The sequence below is a fragment of the Tamandua tetradactyla genome, chromosome 6 (genome assembly GCF_023851605.1).
Source record: "Tamandua tetradactyla isolate mTamTet1 chromosome 6, mTamTet1.pri, whole genome shotgun sequence".
Lineage (NCBI taxonomy): Eukaryota > Metazoa > Chordata > Mammalia > Pilosa > Myrmecophagidae > Tamandua > Tamandua tetradactyla.
The window spans coordinates 168043847-168062754 of NC_135332.1; positions in this window are offsets into that span (position 1 = coordinate 168043847).

Genomic DNA, 18908 nt, shown 5'->3' on the forward strand with positions numbered 1-18908 from the left:
AAGGGGAATGTGGCTTTGGCTGTGAGCTACAGCAGCCATCTGTCGGGACCAGACATTTAATAATAGTCATTTATTATCAAGAGAGCAGCCACAGCAGGATTTCACTTGACTCACTTAGAGTCAATAGACCATCAGTTCTGAGGTTTCCATGGGGACCTGGAGTTTTAGAGCAATTTCTTGGAAGAACACTGGAAGGAAATCAAGGGGTCAAATGTTGATGCAGTCGCATCATTCTGGCACACTCTTTCTGTAACTCTGGGTGGGGGGTCACTCCCCAACTCAAGGCCCACCAGGTGCCAAGCAGTGTGTGACCTCCTTGGTGTCCAGGTATGGAGGAGACCTGGTACCAACATTCAAAATGCAGTAAAAAATCAGATTTGAGTACTTGATCCCTGTTACAGCCCTGCTTTTGCTAATCTCTTGCTGTGTGACCTTGGGGAAGTCACTTAATCTCTCTGGGCCTTGGATGCCCCATTTAAGAAAAGATGTGTTTTTTTGTTGTTGTTTTGTTTTATTTTGAGGCTCAAATGAGAGTGAGAAAGGGAGGGAGGAAAGGAGAGAGGAGAGAGAATGTTTCATACTTTAAAGTTGTTTTAGACACCTAACACTTATTGTATGCCTACTATGTGCCAGATAGTATTCTAAGCCCTTTTAATGTTTATTAACTCCTTTAATTTTTTAATTTTATTTTTTTAAATACCAAAAAACACCAAGCAAACGCAAACATTCCTATTTTGATCATTCCGTTCTACATATATAACCAGTAATTCACAATATCATCACATAGTTGATATTCATCATCATGATCATTTCTTGGAACATTTGCATCTATTCAGAAAAAGAAATAAAATGAAAACAGAAAAAAAATGTATACATACCATACCCCTTACCCCTCCCTTTCATTGATCACTAGCGTTTCAAACTAAATTTATTTTAACATTTGTTCCCCCTATTATTTATTTATTTATTATTAATTTGTAAATTAAAAAAATATTACAAGAAAGAAACGCAAACATTCGTTACTTTTAATCATTCCGTTCTACATATATAATCAGGAATTTACAATATCATCACATAGTTGCATATTCATCATCATGATCATTTCTTAGAACATTTGCATCAGTTCAGAAAAAGAAATAAAAAGACAACAGAAACATAAAACGAAAACAGAAAAAAAATTATACATACCATACACCTTACCCTCCCTTTCATTGATCACTTGCATTTCAAACTAAATTTATTTTAACATTTGTTCCCCCTATTATTTATTTTTATTCCATATGTTCCTCTCATCTGTCGACAAGGTAGATAAAAGAAGCATCAGACACAAGGTTTTCACAATCACACAGTCACACTGTGAAGGCTATATCATTATACAATCATCTTCAAGAAACATGGCTACTGGAACACAGCTCTACATTTTCAGGCAGTTCCCTCCAGCCTCTCCATTACGTCTTGAACAACAAGGTGATATCTACTCAATGCATAAGAATAACCTCCAAGATGACTTTCGACTCTGTTTGGAATCTCTCAGCCATTGACACTTTGTCTCATTTCACTCTTCCCCCTTTTGGTTGAGAAGGTTTTCTCAATCCCTTGATGCTGAGTCTCAGCTCATTCTAGGGGTTTTCTCAATCCCTTGATGCTGAGTCTCAGCTCATTCTAGGATTTCTGTCCCACATTGCCAGGAAGGTCCACACCCCTGGGAGTCATGTCCACGTAGACAGAGGGAGGGTGGTGAGTTTGCTTGTTGTGTTGGCTGAAGAGAGAGGCCACATCTGAGCAACAAAAGAGGTTCTCTTGGGGGTGACTCTTAGGCCTAATTTTAAGTAGGCTTGACCTATCCTTTGTGGGGTTAAGTTTCATATGAACAAACCCCAAGACTGGGGGCTCAGCCTATAGCTTTGGTTGTCCGCACTGCTTGTGAGAATATCAAGAATTCAACTTGGGAAAGTTGAATTTTCCCCGTTCTCACTATTCCCCGAAGGGGACTTTGCAAATACTTTTTAATTCACTGTTCAAATCACTCTGGGATTTATTGGGGCATCACTCTGGACAAACCAACAAAATCTCACGTCCTACTCAAAGCTCCATGTACTTATGGTGTTCTCCATAAGTTGTATTAGGAAATGCCCTGGTGAAAATATAAATTTTGTACCAAATAAACATTTTTTTGCTTTAGTCTCACACATAAGTTGAAATTTTAAACTATTAATTACCATCTATTTTCAGCACCCTGCAGAAATGACATTCCTTTGTTCTTCCTCATGCAAAAACATCTTTTAAAATTTGTACATTTAGTCACTATCATTATACACTCTAGGCATTCCTAGATTATACCATCTTAATCTTTATCGTCTGTCTTTCTTTCTGATTTCATTTGTGCCCCCAGCCCTTCTCCCTCTATCATTCTCACTATTAACTCCTTTAATACTCAAAACGACCATGTGAGGTAGCCATGATTTTATCCTCGCATTATCGGTGAGGAAACCAAGGCACAGTGAGGTACAGTAATTTGCCCAAAGCCATGCAGCTACTGAGCATCAGGGGCAGGGTTTGAGTCTAGGCGATGCAGCTCCAGCACCTGGCTGCCCATCCATTGTACCCAATTCCTGCTTCCCCCAGTCCCCACCCCCATTTTGTATCACATTCTGATCACTCTGTCGTGGGGCAGGAGTAGGACATCAAGCTTCACCATGGCCTCGGTTAAATATCCGTCACAGTGCTTCACCTGCAGCGTTTACCTGGCTGCTACTGCAAAGAACTTTTGTCAGTGAATTGCAAACTTTAGGGAGTATAAAAGTCATTGGGAATCTGTTAAAAAAAAGCCAATGCTCAGACCCCTCCCTAAGAGATTGGACTTCAGTAAGCATAGAGGTCAGGCTGTAGTTACAGGTAACAGAAATTGCTCTTACTACGTGAAGTCAGCAGGGATTTGATACAAAGTCATGGAGATGCGAAGCAAACATCTGGAGAGAGGGTCATTAGGTATGATAGTGAGAGAAGCACTCCCTTCTACCACACTGGTGCCCAAACCCCTGCCTTCTGGCAGCCCTGTCACTGATTCAGAGCATAAACTGCACCCTATAGGAAGTACCCCATTATGCCTAGCTGGTCTCCTAGCCCATGCTGCCAGTCTACCGCCCATAAGGTTACCTCCTTCTGGGATATGGGAGCATAGTAAGATCAGAGAATCTTGGGAGCCTGGTACATTGGACTTATTTCTTTTGCTATAAATGACATTGTGTTAGAAAGAAAAGAAACAAACAACCAAAAATGACATCATGCTCAGAAGCAAAGCTGGTATCAGATATTATGACAGTGAATAAGGCATTCAGTTAGCTGTGAAAATTGCATGACAACCAGGAAAAATAAATCCAAATGCAGAATAAGTATTTATTCCAGGGAGGGGAGTTGTTACTGACCTGCCCCCACATTGAAAGGAACGCCTCCTATGTAAGGGGCTGTAGCTCCACTTTGGTTTCCATTTACGGCTTCAGCAGAGGCAGAAGCCAGATCAGCCTTGGTGAGGGCCAAGGAAGTTGCTGAGTCCATTCCTGCCATCATGGCCACTTGGCCACTTGTGTGAACACCTGGGCTCAAGTGAAGAGGCTGGGTAATGTGCACAGAGGGGAGCTCTCATCTCCTAGGTCTTAGTACTTTGCCTCTGTAAAAGTCGTTATACAATCTTCTTCAAAAATCTACCAGCAGCCTTTATTCTTGAAGACGATTGTATAACTATATAGTTTTTATCATGTGGCTGTGTGATTGTGAAAACCTTGTGGTTGACATTCCCTTTATCCAGGACAGATGAGTAAAAAAAAAACATGGATAAAAAATAAATGAATAATAGGAGGAGATAAGGGGTAAAAAAAATTTTGGTAGATCGCAATGCTAGTGGTCAATGAGGGAGGGGTAAGGGATACGGGGTTTTTCTTTTTTCTTTTCCTGGAGTGATGCAATGTTCTAAAAATGATCATGGTTATAAATACACAACTATATGATGATATTGTGAGCCATTGATTGTATACTTTGGATGCACTATATGGAGTGTGAAGATGTCTCAATAAAAATATTTTAAAAAACCTAATTAATTTGGTTCAAACTCCATGGAGGGCAATTGAGATATTAATTTATAAAAGTTACCTATGAACATATCCTTTGATTTAGTAATTCCTCATTTGGGAATTTATCTTCCAGATACACTGTACATGTATAAAATGACGCGTATACAAAGCTCTCCACTGAAGCATTTGTGTAACAATAAAAGATTGGAAGTCACCTATATGTTCATTAACTGGAGACTGATGGAGTGAATTATGATACAGTGGTAGAAGAAAATATTGTGAAATTGTGAAAATAAATGAGAAAGTTTCCATTTCTTCAGCTGATAGCTGGTATTTTTATCTTTTATCTTAAGCTTGCAAATATTCTTTTGTATGTAGTAAATATTGAATAAAATTAAATAGAAAAAGCAAACAATCATGCACATTAAGAGAGAAATAATGCATTTGCTTGTATTTGTGCAAAATATCCAAAGAAAGATCCAGTATCCAAAAGGAATTGGTAGTATTTGTTGTTCCTATGGAGATCAGCTTGGTGGCTAAAGGCAAGGGAGGGAGGGCGACTTCCCTATACACCCTTTTGTGCCTTTAGCGTTGTGAGTCCTGTGAATATATTACTTATTAAAAATATAATTAAAATAAAAAACAAACAAGCCACATCCTCTATCATTTATGCACTCACATTTCTTTTTTTTAGCATAGTTTATAGCAGGTTCAGCTTCAGATGTTCCATGGACCAAGAGCAGGAAAAGCCAGGATTTATGATGCACACTCACAGAACTCAAAATCAGTGTTCACAGGATGAGAGATGAAGGAATGAGGAAAAATGCCCCAATTGTTTTTCTTTTATACTGGTTGGCCTTCTGCTCATAGCCTTTTTGTTCAAGGGCTCTCACCCTTCCATTTGGCTGCTGTGAGTAAAGGTGAGACCTTTAAAAAGTGAATGAGATGTTTGTGGGCTGCTGAGGGGTGTGTTTCTGTGCCATATATAGCTTTGAGCTGTATGATACATTGAATTATGTATCCCAGAAAAAAACCTATGTTCTTTTTTTAATTTATTAATTTTTAAAATTTTAAAAAAATATAACAAACACAAACATTCGTAACATAATAATCATTCCATTCTTTTTTTTTAAGTTTACCAATTATTCTTTTATTTTTTATTGCACACTTCAACGCTACAGGAAAAAAACACTAAGAACTCTTTAAAGTCCAGTTAATTACATCTGTCTTCTGATTTTTTTCAAGGTAGAGACTTAGATCATGTAAATATTAGTAAATACAATTTATAACATTTTTGAGTTCCATTTAACATTTTTGCATACAATTTTACATATATTGGTGTATTGTTATTGCTACTGTAGACTGTTAATATAGCCATTAAATGCTGTTAATATATGATCATTCCATTCTACATATATACTCAGTAATTCACAATATCAACACATAGTTGCATATTCATCATCATGGTCATTTCTTAGAACATCGACATCAATTCAGAAAAAGAAATAAAAAGACAACAGAAAAAATTCATACAAACCATACCCCCTCCCATGGATCACTAGCATTTTAATCTACTAAATTTGTTTTAACATTTTTCCCCCTATTATTTATTTTTATGCCATATGTTTTACTCATCTGTTGATAAGGTAGATAAAAGGAGCATCAGGCACAAGGTTTTCACAATCACACAGTCACGCTGTGAAAGCCATATCATTATACAATCATCTTCAAGAAACATGGCTACTGGAACACAGCTCCACATTTTCAGGCAGTTCCCTTCAGCCTCTCCACTACATCTTGACTAACAAGGTGATATCTATTTAATGTGTAAGAATAACCTCCAGAATAACCTCTTGACTCTGTTTGGAATCTCCCAGCCATTGACACTTTACTTTGTCAATGTAAAATGTCATTTTGCTCTTCCCACTTTTGGTCGAGAATCCCTTGATGCTGAGTCCTAGCTCATTCTAGGATTTCTGTCCCATGTTGCCAGGAAAGTCCACACACCTGGGAATCAAGTCAATAAAAGGGCAAACATCATGTAGAGAGGGGGAGGGCAGTGAGTTTGCTTGTGTTGACTGAGAGAGAGAGGCCACATCTGAGCAACAAAAGAGGTTCTCTTGGGGGTGACTCTTAGGACTAATTTTAAGTAGTCCTTAAAATTAACCTATCCTTTATGGGGTTAAGTTTCATATGAACAAACCCCAAGATTGGGGACTCAGCCTATAAAAACATATGTCTTAATCTTACTTAATCCCTTTCCTATGGGTGTGAACCCATTTTAAATAGGACCTTTTCAAGATGTTGTTTTAGTTCGGGTGTGGTCAGTTGCATCTGGATGGGTTTTAATCCTGTTAGTGGAGGCTTTGTAAAGAGGAAGCCAAGAGAAGGAGGTGGAAGCCGGGTCAGCGAAACCAGAAGTCAGTGGGAACTGGAAGCCAAAGGAGAGGACACCACTGTATCACGGATAGACAAGGAACCCGAGGATTGCCGACCAGCCAGTGTGCTACCAACCCCTGGAGGAAGAAGCCTTCCAGCCAATGCCTTGAATTAGACTTCTGGCCTTTGAAACCGTGAGTTGATAAATTCTTGTTGATAAGCTAATTTATTGTGTCTTATACCTGTGATCACAGTCTACAAAATTAAGAAAAGCTGCACTTTGGGTACTGAGGGGCTCAGAATGTCTATGAACTGATGCAAGGAGAGAAAACCTTTTTAAATAGATATCTCTCGAATCTTAAAATAGCCCCTTGAAGGAATCCCTAATGATAGCTAACATTTATTGGGCACTCAGCTGTGCTAGGTACAGCTCAAATGTACCTGCTATGTATAAATTATTATCCTTACAACAACCCTATAAAGTGGGAATTATTGTTATTATCCTTATTTTTCAGATGAGGAAATGGGCATGATGAGTATCTTACCCAAAGTAGCGCAGTTCGCATTTAGAGGAATGTGATTTGAACCTGGGCTTGAATTATTCCAGAATTATTCAAGATTTCCTATGCCATATAATGAAAGTCATTCACATTGGAATAAATCCAAGGGCATTTGCTCCTGATCTGGGTCTTGGGTCGTGGAAGTGAGAACCTAGGAAACTGATGAGGTGGCCTGTCTTTGGGCTTACGGGACAGCTTAATTCCTGGAGTACCTCAAACCACGAGATAAGTTTAGGGTCTAATCATGTAGGAAAAAAAGAGACCATGGCAAACTCTTAAGCAGAGGAGAGATGTGTGACAGTAGCATTTTGTAGTGTCGTTTGATGCTGTCACCGGGTTGGGATTGGCAGAAGGGAGAACGTTGAGACCTGCTGGAGGGGGCTGCTGTCCTCACATGTGAAGGAATGGGCGTGAGGACTAGGGGTGCTGCAGGGGACACGGGAGAAAGGCTGGATCTGGGAGATTTTGTTCTGAGGATTTGATAGGGTTAGTATTAGTTAAAGGTTGACAAGCAAGCCAGGAGAGAATAACAAGCTTTATCATCTTGGGATGGGTGGAGGAGGCACGTCCTCTTACGTTTATGTTAAGTTGCATTTATGCTTCTGTCAGGCACTCTGCTTGAGGTTTTCATAGTCTGTCTCTCTTATTTGCTCCCCAAACAGTTCTTCAGATGATATGGTGGATTCTGGTAGTGCCCACCCCCTTCCTGGCCCAAGTGAAGCCCCCGTGATTCCCACAAGAGGATTTCCCTGGGCCTGGTCATCCTTGGCTCTGTGTTGGACAGGCTGGAAGGGCAGAGGAGTAACAGAGGCAGGCTTCAGCCACTGATGGGTGGCAGCTACTGCATAAATACTTTAGCTTTCTCACCTGCTGCACCCAACAACACACCGCATGGCACTTACTCAGTGTCCTGGCTTCCTTGCCATCTCTGATTCACTTCCCGGCTCCCCACTGATGCTTCCTAGGATTGCTTCTTAAGTAAACTTCTTATACCCAATTCCCTATCACAAGGTCTGCTTGCAGGGAACCCATCGTAAGGCAGGTTACAGATGACAATGTCTAGGCCCAAAGAGGTGATCTGCAAGGCAGTTTCCAAATGAGGATATGTAGACCCAAAGTGGTGATTTGCTAAGCTCACATTTCCAGTATGTGGCAGATCTGATATTTTAATCTAGGTCTCTCAAATCCAAGTCTGTTGTTATTTTCTGCTGTACTGTCTTTAGTATCTGCTACAGGACGACCGAGGTTTTTTGTTTGTTTTGCTTTGCTTAAACAAGTCTATCTTCCCTACTAGAGTCTGAGCTAATAGACTGTAAACTCATAAAAGACAGGAACTATGTCTTAATAATACTGTATACCCAAGAATAACAGAACTGTGTCTTTCAGAGAGGAAATGCCCAATAAGTATTTGTTGAAAGAAAGGGAGATAGAGCAAGAGAGAAAGGGTGGAAGGAGGAAGAACAGTGCTTGAAATTGGAGTGTGGAAGAGAGATTCCCCAGGTGTTTTGACATGGCCGTGAGAGTGGACTAGGTCTGTGAGGGGCTGGGGAACAGCCAGGGCTGAGCCTGCCTTGGAAGGGGCCGTGGTTCGAGTGTCAAAGGCAAAAGACCCGGAGGAAGCACAAGGGTGAACAGGGAAGCTGGAGGGGTCCAGCTTTCTTGGAAATGTCCATTTTCTCGGAAATTGGGCATAAGGAAAGGTAAATCTAGTGAAACAGGCCTTTTTAGTGCATTTATCCCTGAAGGGGAGTTTTGAAATACATTTTGATGAATTCATTGCACTCTCTCCATACACAAGGGGGAGCATTAAGCACAGGAATGGAAGTCAAATCACCACAGGAAGGAAGCTTTCTTGCTCCTGGCAAGGAAGAGCGCCCTCTCTCTCTCTCTCTCTCTCTCTTTCTCTCTCTCTCTCTCTCTCCATACATATATATATATATATATAAAATATATACATTTTTTCTGTGTGGACGTGCAGGCTCTTTCTCTATGTATATATATTTTTTTGCTGAACCATTTGAAACAAGTTTCAAACATCATGAGACATCATCTTTAAATACTTCAGAAAGATTTTCTAAGAACATTTTCTAAAAGCAGGATTTATGAGAAAAGACATTCTTCTACATGCTTACAATATCATTGTCATATCCAAGCAATTTAACATTGATGCAGCAATATTATTTAATAGACCGTCTTTATTTAAATTGCTCCAATTTCTCTATGTTCTGTTATCTGCAAAATGTGCTTTATTGCTATGTTTGTTCTCACTCCAGGATCAGTTTTGTAGTCTCTTAATATGAGGTCAGGATTATTTTTCTGGAATGTTTTGCTGCAGCATATTCGTACTTAAAATTTTAATGTCTATGTAATCTTCCTGAAGTTGATTTACATGGTTTACTAACAAATTTCTCTTTGATCATCATTTTTATTCCTATTCTGAGTGTAATGTGGTGTTAAATGGGACTTTTCCTTTCTCAGTTTTGAGGGAGGCACCCAATCTGATAGGTATCGGATTTTAAAGTGAGTATGAGACTGACTGTCGTTATAGAATACACCGAGTGTCAGCTTTCCTAGAAAGGCTCTCTGATGAAGATTTGTGTGCAGGGGGTTTTTGGGGGGAATATCTTGGGTCAGCAGCCACGAGGGCATCACGGCAGCGGGACTGAGCAGAGGGATTTGAGCTGTGACGCAGATACGACGAAGGCCTTGGCTGACTCCCACCCCCACCCCACCCGCCACCTGGAGCTCTGGAGCTAGAATGGTCTTGCAGAGTTGCCCCCTGTTGAGGCCAGGAGACTGGGTCTTCGTATCATACATAGGCCAATCACTGGATGCAGGCTGCCCCTGGGAGAGGGAGCTCTTTTCAGCTTAGGGCAGTTTTCAACCCACCCTGCCACTGTGGGAATGAGAGCCTCAGTCCTGAAGGGGTCTGGGCAGCATTACCACAGTATCCACTACCCCAGGGAAATTTCACAAGCCCATTGCATAAGTCTTGGATCCCCTCAGCCGGACTGAATGCACAAAGGGGTCCGAGTGTGGCAAGGGGATGGGTGGGTGGCGAGATAACACTGGCAAGAGGCATTGCTGAGCCGGAACTTGTCTCTCACCTCCCAGGTAGTGGGTCCCAGGATGCTTCCACAGAAACATTCAGAGATCTCGAATATAAAACTTCTGTATTTGGAGGCAAAGAGAATTGGCTAAAGTGGTCTATGGTGGCGGACCACTGCAGCCCCAGTGTTTTGAGGCAAAGGATGAGAGAATGTGCCCCATGGCTCAAATGTGGGCCACACGGCAAAGACAGACCTGTGGGCCATTTTTTTGAACCTTTTATTTTGAAATAAATTAAGACTCACAAGAAGCTGCAAAAATAAAAGAGAGTTCCTATGTATCCTTCTTTCAGCTTTCCCCAACAATAACATTTTATATTACTATAATACATTTTCAAAACCTGGAAATTGAAGCATTGACATTGGAACAATACTGTCAAACTAAACTACTAGAACTTATTTGCTTTTCATCAGTTTTTATAGGCACTGTATATGTGTGTGTGTGTGTGTGTGTGTGTGTGTACATGCGTGCTACTGCGGAATTTTATCTTGTGTATAGATTTGTGTAATCACCACCACAACTTACATACAGAATTGTTCTATCATCACAAAGAAACTCCCTCATGCTACCCCTTTGTGGTCAGCTCCTTCCACCAACCATAACTCCTCTACCCCCGTCTTGTTCTCCTCCTCTGTCTGTTTTCCATCACTATAATGTTGTCAATTCAAGAATCTTGCATAAATGGAATCACACAGTACGCAGCCTTTTGAAATTGGCTTTTTCACAGAGGGTAATAACCTTGAGTTGAATGCAAGTTGTTGCTTGTATCACTAGTTTGTTCTTTATTATAGTTGCGACATATTCCATTGTACATCCACACACTGTTTATACATGGTGGGCCAGAGTCATTTTAAGTCCTGCCCACGAGGACTTTCTGGGAAGGTGAGAGGAGCCCAAGCAGTGAAGTCTAGATTGGAGAAGATTGCTAGAGAACCAGGGACTGAGGGAAAATGGCGTCTAGAATGGAATGTTTCACCCTGTCCTGAAAGAAAAAGCTGGAGAGGTCCGCAGTGATGGGAATCTCCAAAGATCCCAGGGGAAGTGCCAGTGGGAGGCCACTTTGTATCGCAAGCCCAGGGAACAGGAAGCCAGTTTGCAACAGTAGCAGTCATGGCCAGTTAAAGTATTTCCAGACGTAACCACTTATATCTCTTTGCCTTCCATCTGTTTTGACATGAATTCAAAATAGCAGCTTGTGAGTGAGGGAGGAAATGTGAGGGCATGGTGGAAGAGAGAAGAAACTGTTGTGAGTCCCTGTTTTTCCCTCCACCTCCCATGGAACTGCTGACTCTAGCTGAGGAGGAAAAATTGTTCAAATGAAAACTGAATTCTTGATCAATATAATGAACTGACACATTGAATTACTGTATTAGACCATGTTTATGACTTCATGTGACTATCAGAGTGCCACTTCTTAAAAGGGACTAGAATAGGGGTCTGCCATAGTTTTCATCTAGAAGCAAGGACAAGTTCCTCCCCATCTTAACCCCCACCCCCACCCCTCCAAAATGAAAAACATTAATAAATTTTAAAGGGACAGTGGGAGAAGGACAATAAAGTTGTATTTTGATTCCACCAACATAGTAGCTACATAAATAACTTGGAAATAAACACCTTCTATATATAAGCCTTTTTTCTTCTTTTATAGTATAATTTCCTTGGAGAAAGTTCCCAGGAATGGGATTCATGGGTCAAAGGAAATGAACATTTCTTTGGCCCTTGAAACCCATTGCCAAATTGCTTTCTAAAGGTTTGCACGTTTACATTCCCAACAGATTTTCTATGAAAGTTTTATCACATATTCAACAGCACAGGATAGTATCATAAAACCATTTTGTCTATTTAATGGGGTTTAAATGTTATTGATGGTTTGGAATAATTATATTTTTATTATATTTTGAAATACTTTCAAACTTACAGGACATTTACAAAAATAATACAAACCCTACACAGATAACTCCAACATACCCTATCCCCACATGTGCTAGTTTGAAATGATGCATGTTTCCTAGAAAAGCCTGTTTTCATCCTAATCCCATTTTGTAAAGGCAGCCATTTCTTCTAATCCCTATTCAGCATTGTATGTTTGAGACTGTAATTAGATCATCTCCCTGGAAGTGTGATTTAATCAAGAGTGGTTGTTAAACTGGATTAGGTGATGACATGTCTCCACCCATTTGGGTGGGTCTTGATAAGTTTCTGAAGTTCTATAAAAGAGGAAACATTTTGGAGAATGAAGGAGATTCGGAGAGAGCAGAGTCCATGAGCCAGTGACCTTTGGAGATAAAGAAGGAAATGCCTCCCCGGGAGTTTCATGAAACCAGAAGCCAGGAGAGAAAACTAGCGGATGACCGTGTTCGCCATGTGCTCTCCCAGCTGAGAGAGAAACTCTGACTGTGTTCACCATGTACCCTTACACTTGAGAAAGAAACCGTGAACTTCATCGGCCTTCTTGAACCAAGGTATTTTTCCCTGGATGCCTTAGATTGGACATTTCTATAGACTTGTTGTAATTGGGACATTTTCTCGGCCTTAGAACTGCAAACTAGCAATTTATTAAATTCCCCTTTTTAAAAAGCCGTTTCATTTCTGGTATATTGCATTCTGGCAGCTAGCAAACTAGAACACCGCATATACCCAGAATGCTTGGAATAATTTTAAAAGTGCTTTTATAATACAGGTATTAGGTGTTTTATAAATCTCTTTAAACTTGGAATTAGTATCTTGATACTAATGATAGCATACTGCCGTGTGTCTGATTTTATAAATTAATTACTGGTTGTGCTGGTTTAAAACTTTTGTACCTCAGAAAATCCATGTTCTTTTTTTTTTTGCATGGACAGGCATCAGAAATCGAACCCGGGTCTCCAGCATGGCGGGCAAGAATTCTGCCTGCTGAGCTACCGTGGCCTGCCCTCCATGTTCTTTTAATTCAGTTGTGGGTGCGGACCTATTGCGGGTGGGATCTTTTGATTAATTTGTTTCCATGGAGATGTGACCCAGTTATGGGTGGGACCTTTTGATTAGGTTGTTCCCATGGAAATGTGGCCCAGCCCATTCAAGCTGGGTCTTAATTCATTTACTGGAGTCCTTTAAGAGAAGGACATTTTGGAGAGGATGCAGAGCTTGGAGACGCAGACAAAAAATGCCCCAGGAGATGTAAACTAAGAGATGAAATCCAGAGTTTGCCCCAGAGAAGTTAAGAAAGGACCCACAGATGCTTAGAGAGAAAGCCACTGGAATCAGGAGCTGAAAGCAACTGAGCTGGGAGCAAGACCAACAAATGCTAGCCATGTGCCTTCCCATGTGACAGAAGTGTCCCAGATGCTGGTGGCTCTTCTTCAGAGTCATGGTATCTTACCCTGGATGCCTTAATATGGACATTTTCATGACCTTGGAACTGTAAATTTGTCATCTAGTAAATCTCTTTTGTAAAAGCCTCCATTTCTTGTGTATTACAATCTGGCAGCTTTAGTAAACTGAAACACTGGCCATTCATATCCAGTTTTCCTTTGCTAATTGGCTCTGTCAGTGATGGAAATGGTTAGAAACAGACCAAATCCTGTAGGATTTATGATCAAGAAAGGTAAAGGCCAGAGGAGCAGTGACTATCAAGAGGCAGGCTCAAGGGCGCTAAGTGAGAGGTGAACAAATGACGTAAGGGGCCAGGAGCAAGGAGATGGCGATGAGATCATGAAGTGAGGTGGAAGGGGCCTCAGAAAACAGGGATTTTGGTACCATAGACCAAGGAATTGGAGAAAGAAATATGCTTTTAATGGGCTCTAATGTCTTGGAGGGGTGATCCTTGGGCAGCTATATATACAGAACCAGGCGGGTACTATCAGTTGAACAGTGTCCCCTGCAAAAGTCATGTTCAAGTTCTAACCTCCAGTCCTGTGAATCAGCACTTTGACAGGGTATTTGTTAAGATGAGGCCAAACTGGATTAGGGGAAGTTTTAATTCAGTGTGACTGGTGTCCGTATAAGAAGGGGAGAGTTGGACACAGACAGGCGGACAGACAGGGAAGAATGCTATGTAATGACTAAGACAGAGGACACCACTGATTGCCAGAAGCCACCTCCAGAAATAAACTAATCAAAAGATCCCACCCGTAATAGGTCTGCACCCACAACTGAATTGAAAGAACATGGAGGGCAGGCCACAGTAGCTCAGCAGGCAGAATTCTCGCCCGCCATGCTGGAGACCCGGGTTCGATTTCCGATGTCTCCAGAAGTCAGGAGAGAAGTATGGGACAGATTCTTCCCTACAGACTTCAGAGGAAGCATGGCCCTGCTGAAACCTTCATTTTGGGCTTCTAGCCTCCAAAACTGTGAGGCAATACGTTTCTCTTGTTTTGAATCATCTGATTTGAGTTACTTTGGTAAGGCAGCCCTAGGAAGCTATGAAAGCAGGACTATCCATTTGGTAAAAAGTCCTGAGCACTCACCATGTATTTCATGTATATCTGTGAAACTAGAGGTTCCAATAATCATGCAGGTTTATTTTTACCATGGCCCCCTGAGCCCTCTGTGTCCACTGCTCTTTGCTAAGAGCTAATACCTGATGAGATGGACCCATTTCACAGCCTGGAGAAAGACATAAAGCTGTAAAGGCTGAGCATTATGTCCAGATGTCTGAAAGAGTCAGCATTCCATTTGCTACTGCTCTCCGTAGGGCTTTCTCGGTGTCTTTACAGGCACAAAGGTTCTATCATTCCAAATAAGCCAAGTGCTCTGAAAATAGAGAATAGAGTAAAAAGAGAAGAAGCACCGAAAATGGGGTAAAAAGAGACATTGCTTTTGCTGGCCACAAACTAACAGATGGAGACATTTGACAACAGCCTCATTCAGGCTGAACAATGGTGAATGTGTATGAGTTGGCTAAGGCTTTGTTTTGCAGTTATTTGGCTAGGTGTTTTATTTCTTCCTGAGTGTGTATGCATGTGTGAGCTGGAGTTTCTTTTGCATTGATTGTTCTCTCAGCTCTGTTATAATGAAGAATTTTCAGCATCATTAGAGAGGTGTTTGTCAAGTTTATTTAAGAAACGCAGTATTTAATATTCTTATTGTAAATAAATTATTTATGCATATGTTAACTATTGACCTGTATATAGTTATCATGCCATAATGTAGGTACAACCATTTTTTAAAAATGAGTTTTTTACTTTGGAATATTTTGGATTTATGGAAAAATTACACAGATGGTTTAGAGAGTTCCTATATACCTGTGCCTATTTGAAGCTATTTTGTACCCCAGAAAAGCCATGTTTTAATTCTGACCCAATCTTGTGGGGGCAGCCATTTCTTTTAATCCTGATTCAGCACCGTAAGGCAGAAACTTCGATTAGATTATCTCTATGGAGATGTGACATGCCCAATTGTGGGTGTGACCTTTTGATTAGATGGAGATGTGACTCCACCCATTTGGGTGGGTCTTGATTGTTTGAAAGGAGAAACATTTTGAAGAAACCTCAGAGCTGATGCAAGCTGATGCTTGGAGAACAATTGCTCCAGAGCTGGCACAGCCCACATGAGATCCAGACGTTTGGAGATGTAGGGCCCAGCGGACGTTGCCATGTATCTTCCTATGAGATGCGAAGCGGGCCAGAACCCAGAGCTGTGTCCCAGAGGAGCTAAGTGAAGGCCCACAGATGCCACGTGAGGAAACCCCACAGGAAACAGAGGCTGAAAGCAAAGGAACCCAGGAGCAAGGGACCAGCAGATGCCCCTGACAGTGTCTTCCCAGCTGACAGAGGTGTTCCGAATGACATTAGCTTTTCTTGAGTGAAAGTAACTTCTTGTTCATGCCTTAGTTTAGACATTTTCTTGGCACTAGAACTGTAAACTTGTAACTTATTAAGTTCCCTTTATAAAAGCCTTTCCATTTCTGGTATATTGCATTCTGGCAGCTTAACAAACTAATTCAATACCCCTTACCCAGTTTCAGTTTCCCCTGACGTTAACATCTTACATTACATGATACTTTGGGCAAGACCAACAAGCCATCTTTGGTACATCACCATACACGGAACTCTAGACTTTGTTTGGATTTCACCAGTTGCTCCTTTAATATCCTTTTAGTATCGTAGGATCCAATCCAGGATCCCGTATTGCATTTATTTGTCATATCACCTTTCAGTCTTACCTTGTTTTTCATGATCTTGACAGTTTGGAGGAGATCTGGAAAGTACTTTGTAGAATGTGGGGTCCAATAATTTTTAATGCATTATTTTGTGGTCTTCCATATAATTAAAGGTAGCTTTCTGGATTGTGTGTACCCTATGAATGATTGCAGTTCATGAACTAATTAGTTATTGTAGTTAAGAATCTAGTCCCAGAAGGGACAACTGTAGGTAAGAGTTACCCTATAGAGTTCTACCTTTTTTGTTTCTACAATGTGACTAATGAGACAATCAGCGTCTTGGCAGGAAATGTAAGGCACACTTAACTGGAATTTTAAAAAATAATAATTTTATTTTTAAATTTTCAAAATTTGTAGACATTCTAAATTCACCAAATAACTTCAACTTCCCCTCGTCCCCTGGTAATCTCTAGTCTGCTTTTTGTCTTTACGAATTTGCTACTTCTAGATATTTCAGATAAGTGAAATAATGCAGTGTTTGTCCCTATGTGCCTTGTTGATTTCACTCAGCATAATGTCTTCAAGGTTCATCTATGTTTCAGTATGTCTCAGCTTCATTCCTGAGTGTGTATGTACCATGTTTTGCTGTTGGTGGACACTTGAGTTGTTTTCCCCTTTTGGCTATTGTCAATTCAGCATGGAATCTGAAGAGGATTCAATGAGGGGACTATTTACTCAGATCAGGGTGGGGCAGGGTTGGAGGGAAGCATTAGGGATGTTGAAGCTCCCAGGGACTGGCAAGAGAGAGAAGCCACTATCACTCCAAGAGCTGAAGGAGCAGGTGGAGGAGGTGGTGTTATGGTGCTCAGAGAGAGCTGAAACGATGGGGTGGGGATGGGAAGGGACACCATCAGAGCCATAGAGTCAAGAGAGGAAGACGTTGCCAGAATGCTGAGGCAGGGAAAGAGCAAGGGAAGAAATGCCCTGGCCTCAGTTCTCTCACCCTTAAGTCGTCATTTATTAACTCCCCCTGGCTAAACCAGCAGAAGTCAAGGGCAAGGGAGCCTGGGTACTTAGGGGATCAGCCCTCTGGACCCCAGAGAAGGGTAAGGAATAGAAGAGGGGGTGTGTGCAAATGGAGAAAAACAAGCACAGCCACTTAAAAGTGCACTCATGTTGACTCTATCCATTTATTTCCTAATGTAAACTTTCAAGATGCCAGGACATCACCATTATTGACTTAGACTTGTTAAGGTAATAACCATCATGCCCCGAGAACATTTTTAGATGATGAGATAGAGGATCAACTCAAATCTGAATTTACTGCTTGGTAGTGTTGTTACTTGGCAGGGGTCTTATCCCACCCCCTCCCCAACCTCCAAGTGGAGAGCAGAGGCTGTTTTCCCGAATTTTAGAGTTCCTGGTAGCTGAGCAATGACTCAGTGTAGCTGTGGGTGGGGAAAGAGGTAGGAAGTCTGCCAACTAGTGCTAAAAAATATCCAAAGCTATGAGACATATAATCAACCCTGACTTCCCTTGTCCCTCCTCCTTCCTAAAGCAGAGTGGGTGAGATGGCTAATAGATTAATTGCCTTCAATGTTGTGTTTACTTTGTGCATAGTCATTGAGTTATAAATACTTGGCTTGTGATCACATTTGTTCTTTTCAGCACTTTTTAAAAAAAAATTGCGAAATATATATGCAAAAAAGCAAAACATTTCAAAGTACATTTTAACAAGTAGTTATAGAACAGATTTCAAATTTTGGTATGGGTTACAGTTCCATAATTTCAGGTTTTCCTTCTAGCTGCTCTAAGATAGTGGAGACTAAAAAGAAATATCAAAATAATGATTCAAAGTAATGATTAAGAAATACTCATTTCTTAAGTCCTAATTTCTCTGTTATAAATCCTCCTTCTCCTTTGATCCTTCTCCTAATCTTTAGGGTTATTTGGGTTATGCCCATTCTAACATTTTTCATGTTGAAAGGGGTGTAACAATATGGGATAGAGGGTTGGAACTGGTTGATGTCCTTGGAGATACTGATACCTCTGGGTTTCAGGGCTTCTCTGGCCTTGGAACCATCTGAAGGTTTTAGGCTTCTGAAAAGTAAGCTTAGTGCATGCAACTTTTGTAGGATCTCAGGTAGAACCCTGGGTGTTCTTTAGGGTTAACAGAATGATGTTGGCTGGGGTTTGGCAAACCTCAGCAATTAGCAATCTCTAGCTGAAGCTTGCATGAGAATACCTCTAGAATAGCCTCTCAACTCTATTTGAACTCGCTTAGCCACTGATACCTTACTTTGTTACATTTCTTTCCCCTCTTTTGGTCTGGAAGGCATTTTCAATCTCACAGTGCCAGGGCCAGGCTCATCCCTGAGAGTCATGTCGTATGTTCCCAGGGAGAATCATACCCCTGGATGTCACTGCATTTGTTCTTTAAAAAAAAAATTTTTTTTTATTCTGAAATAATTTTAGAATTCAAGAAGTTACAAAAATAGTTATGAGAATTCCCACATATACCTCATCCAGTTTCCTGAAATACTAAGATCTTACACAATCACAATACAATACTGTTAAATAAACTACAGACTTTATTTGAGTTTTGTCAGTTTTCCCACTAATGTCCTTTGCTGGCCAAGATGCGATCCTGGATCCCACTGTGTACTTAATTATGAGAAAGTAACCAATCTTTGAGAGTTCCTGTCTTTCCTT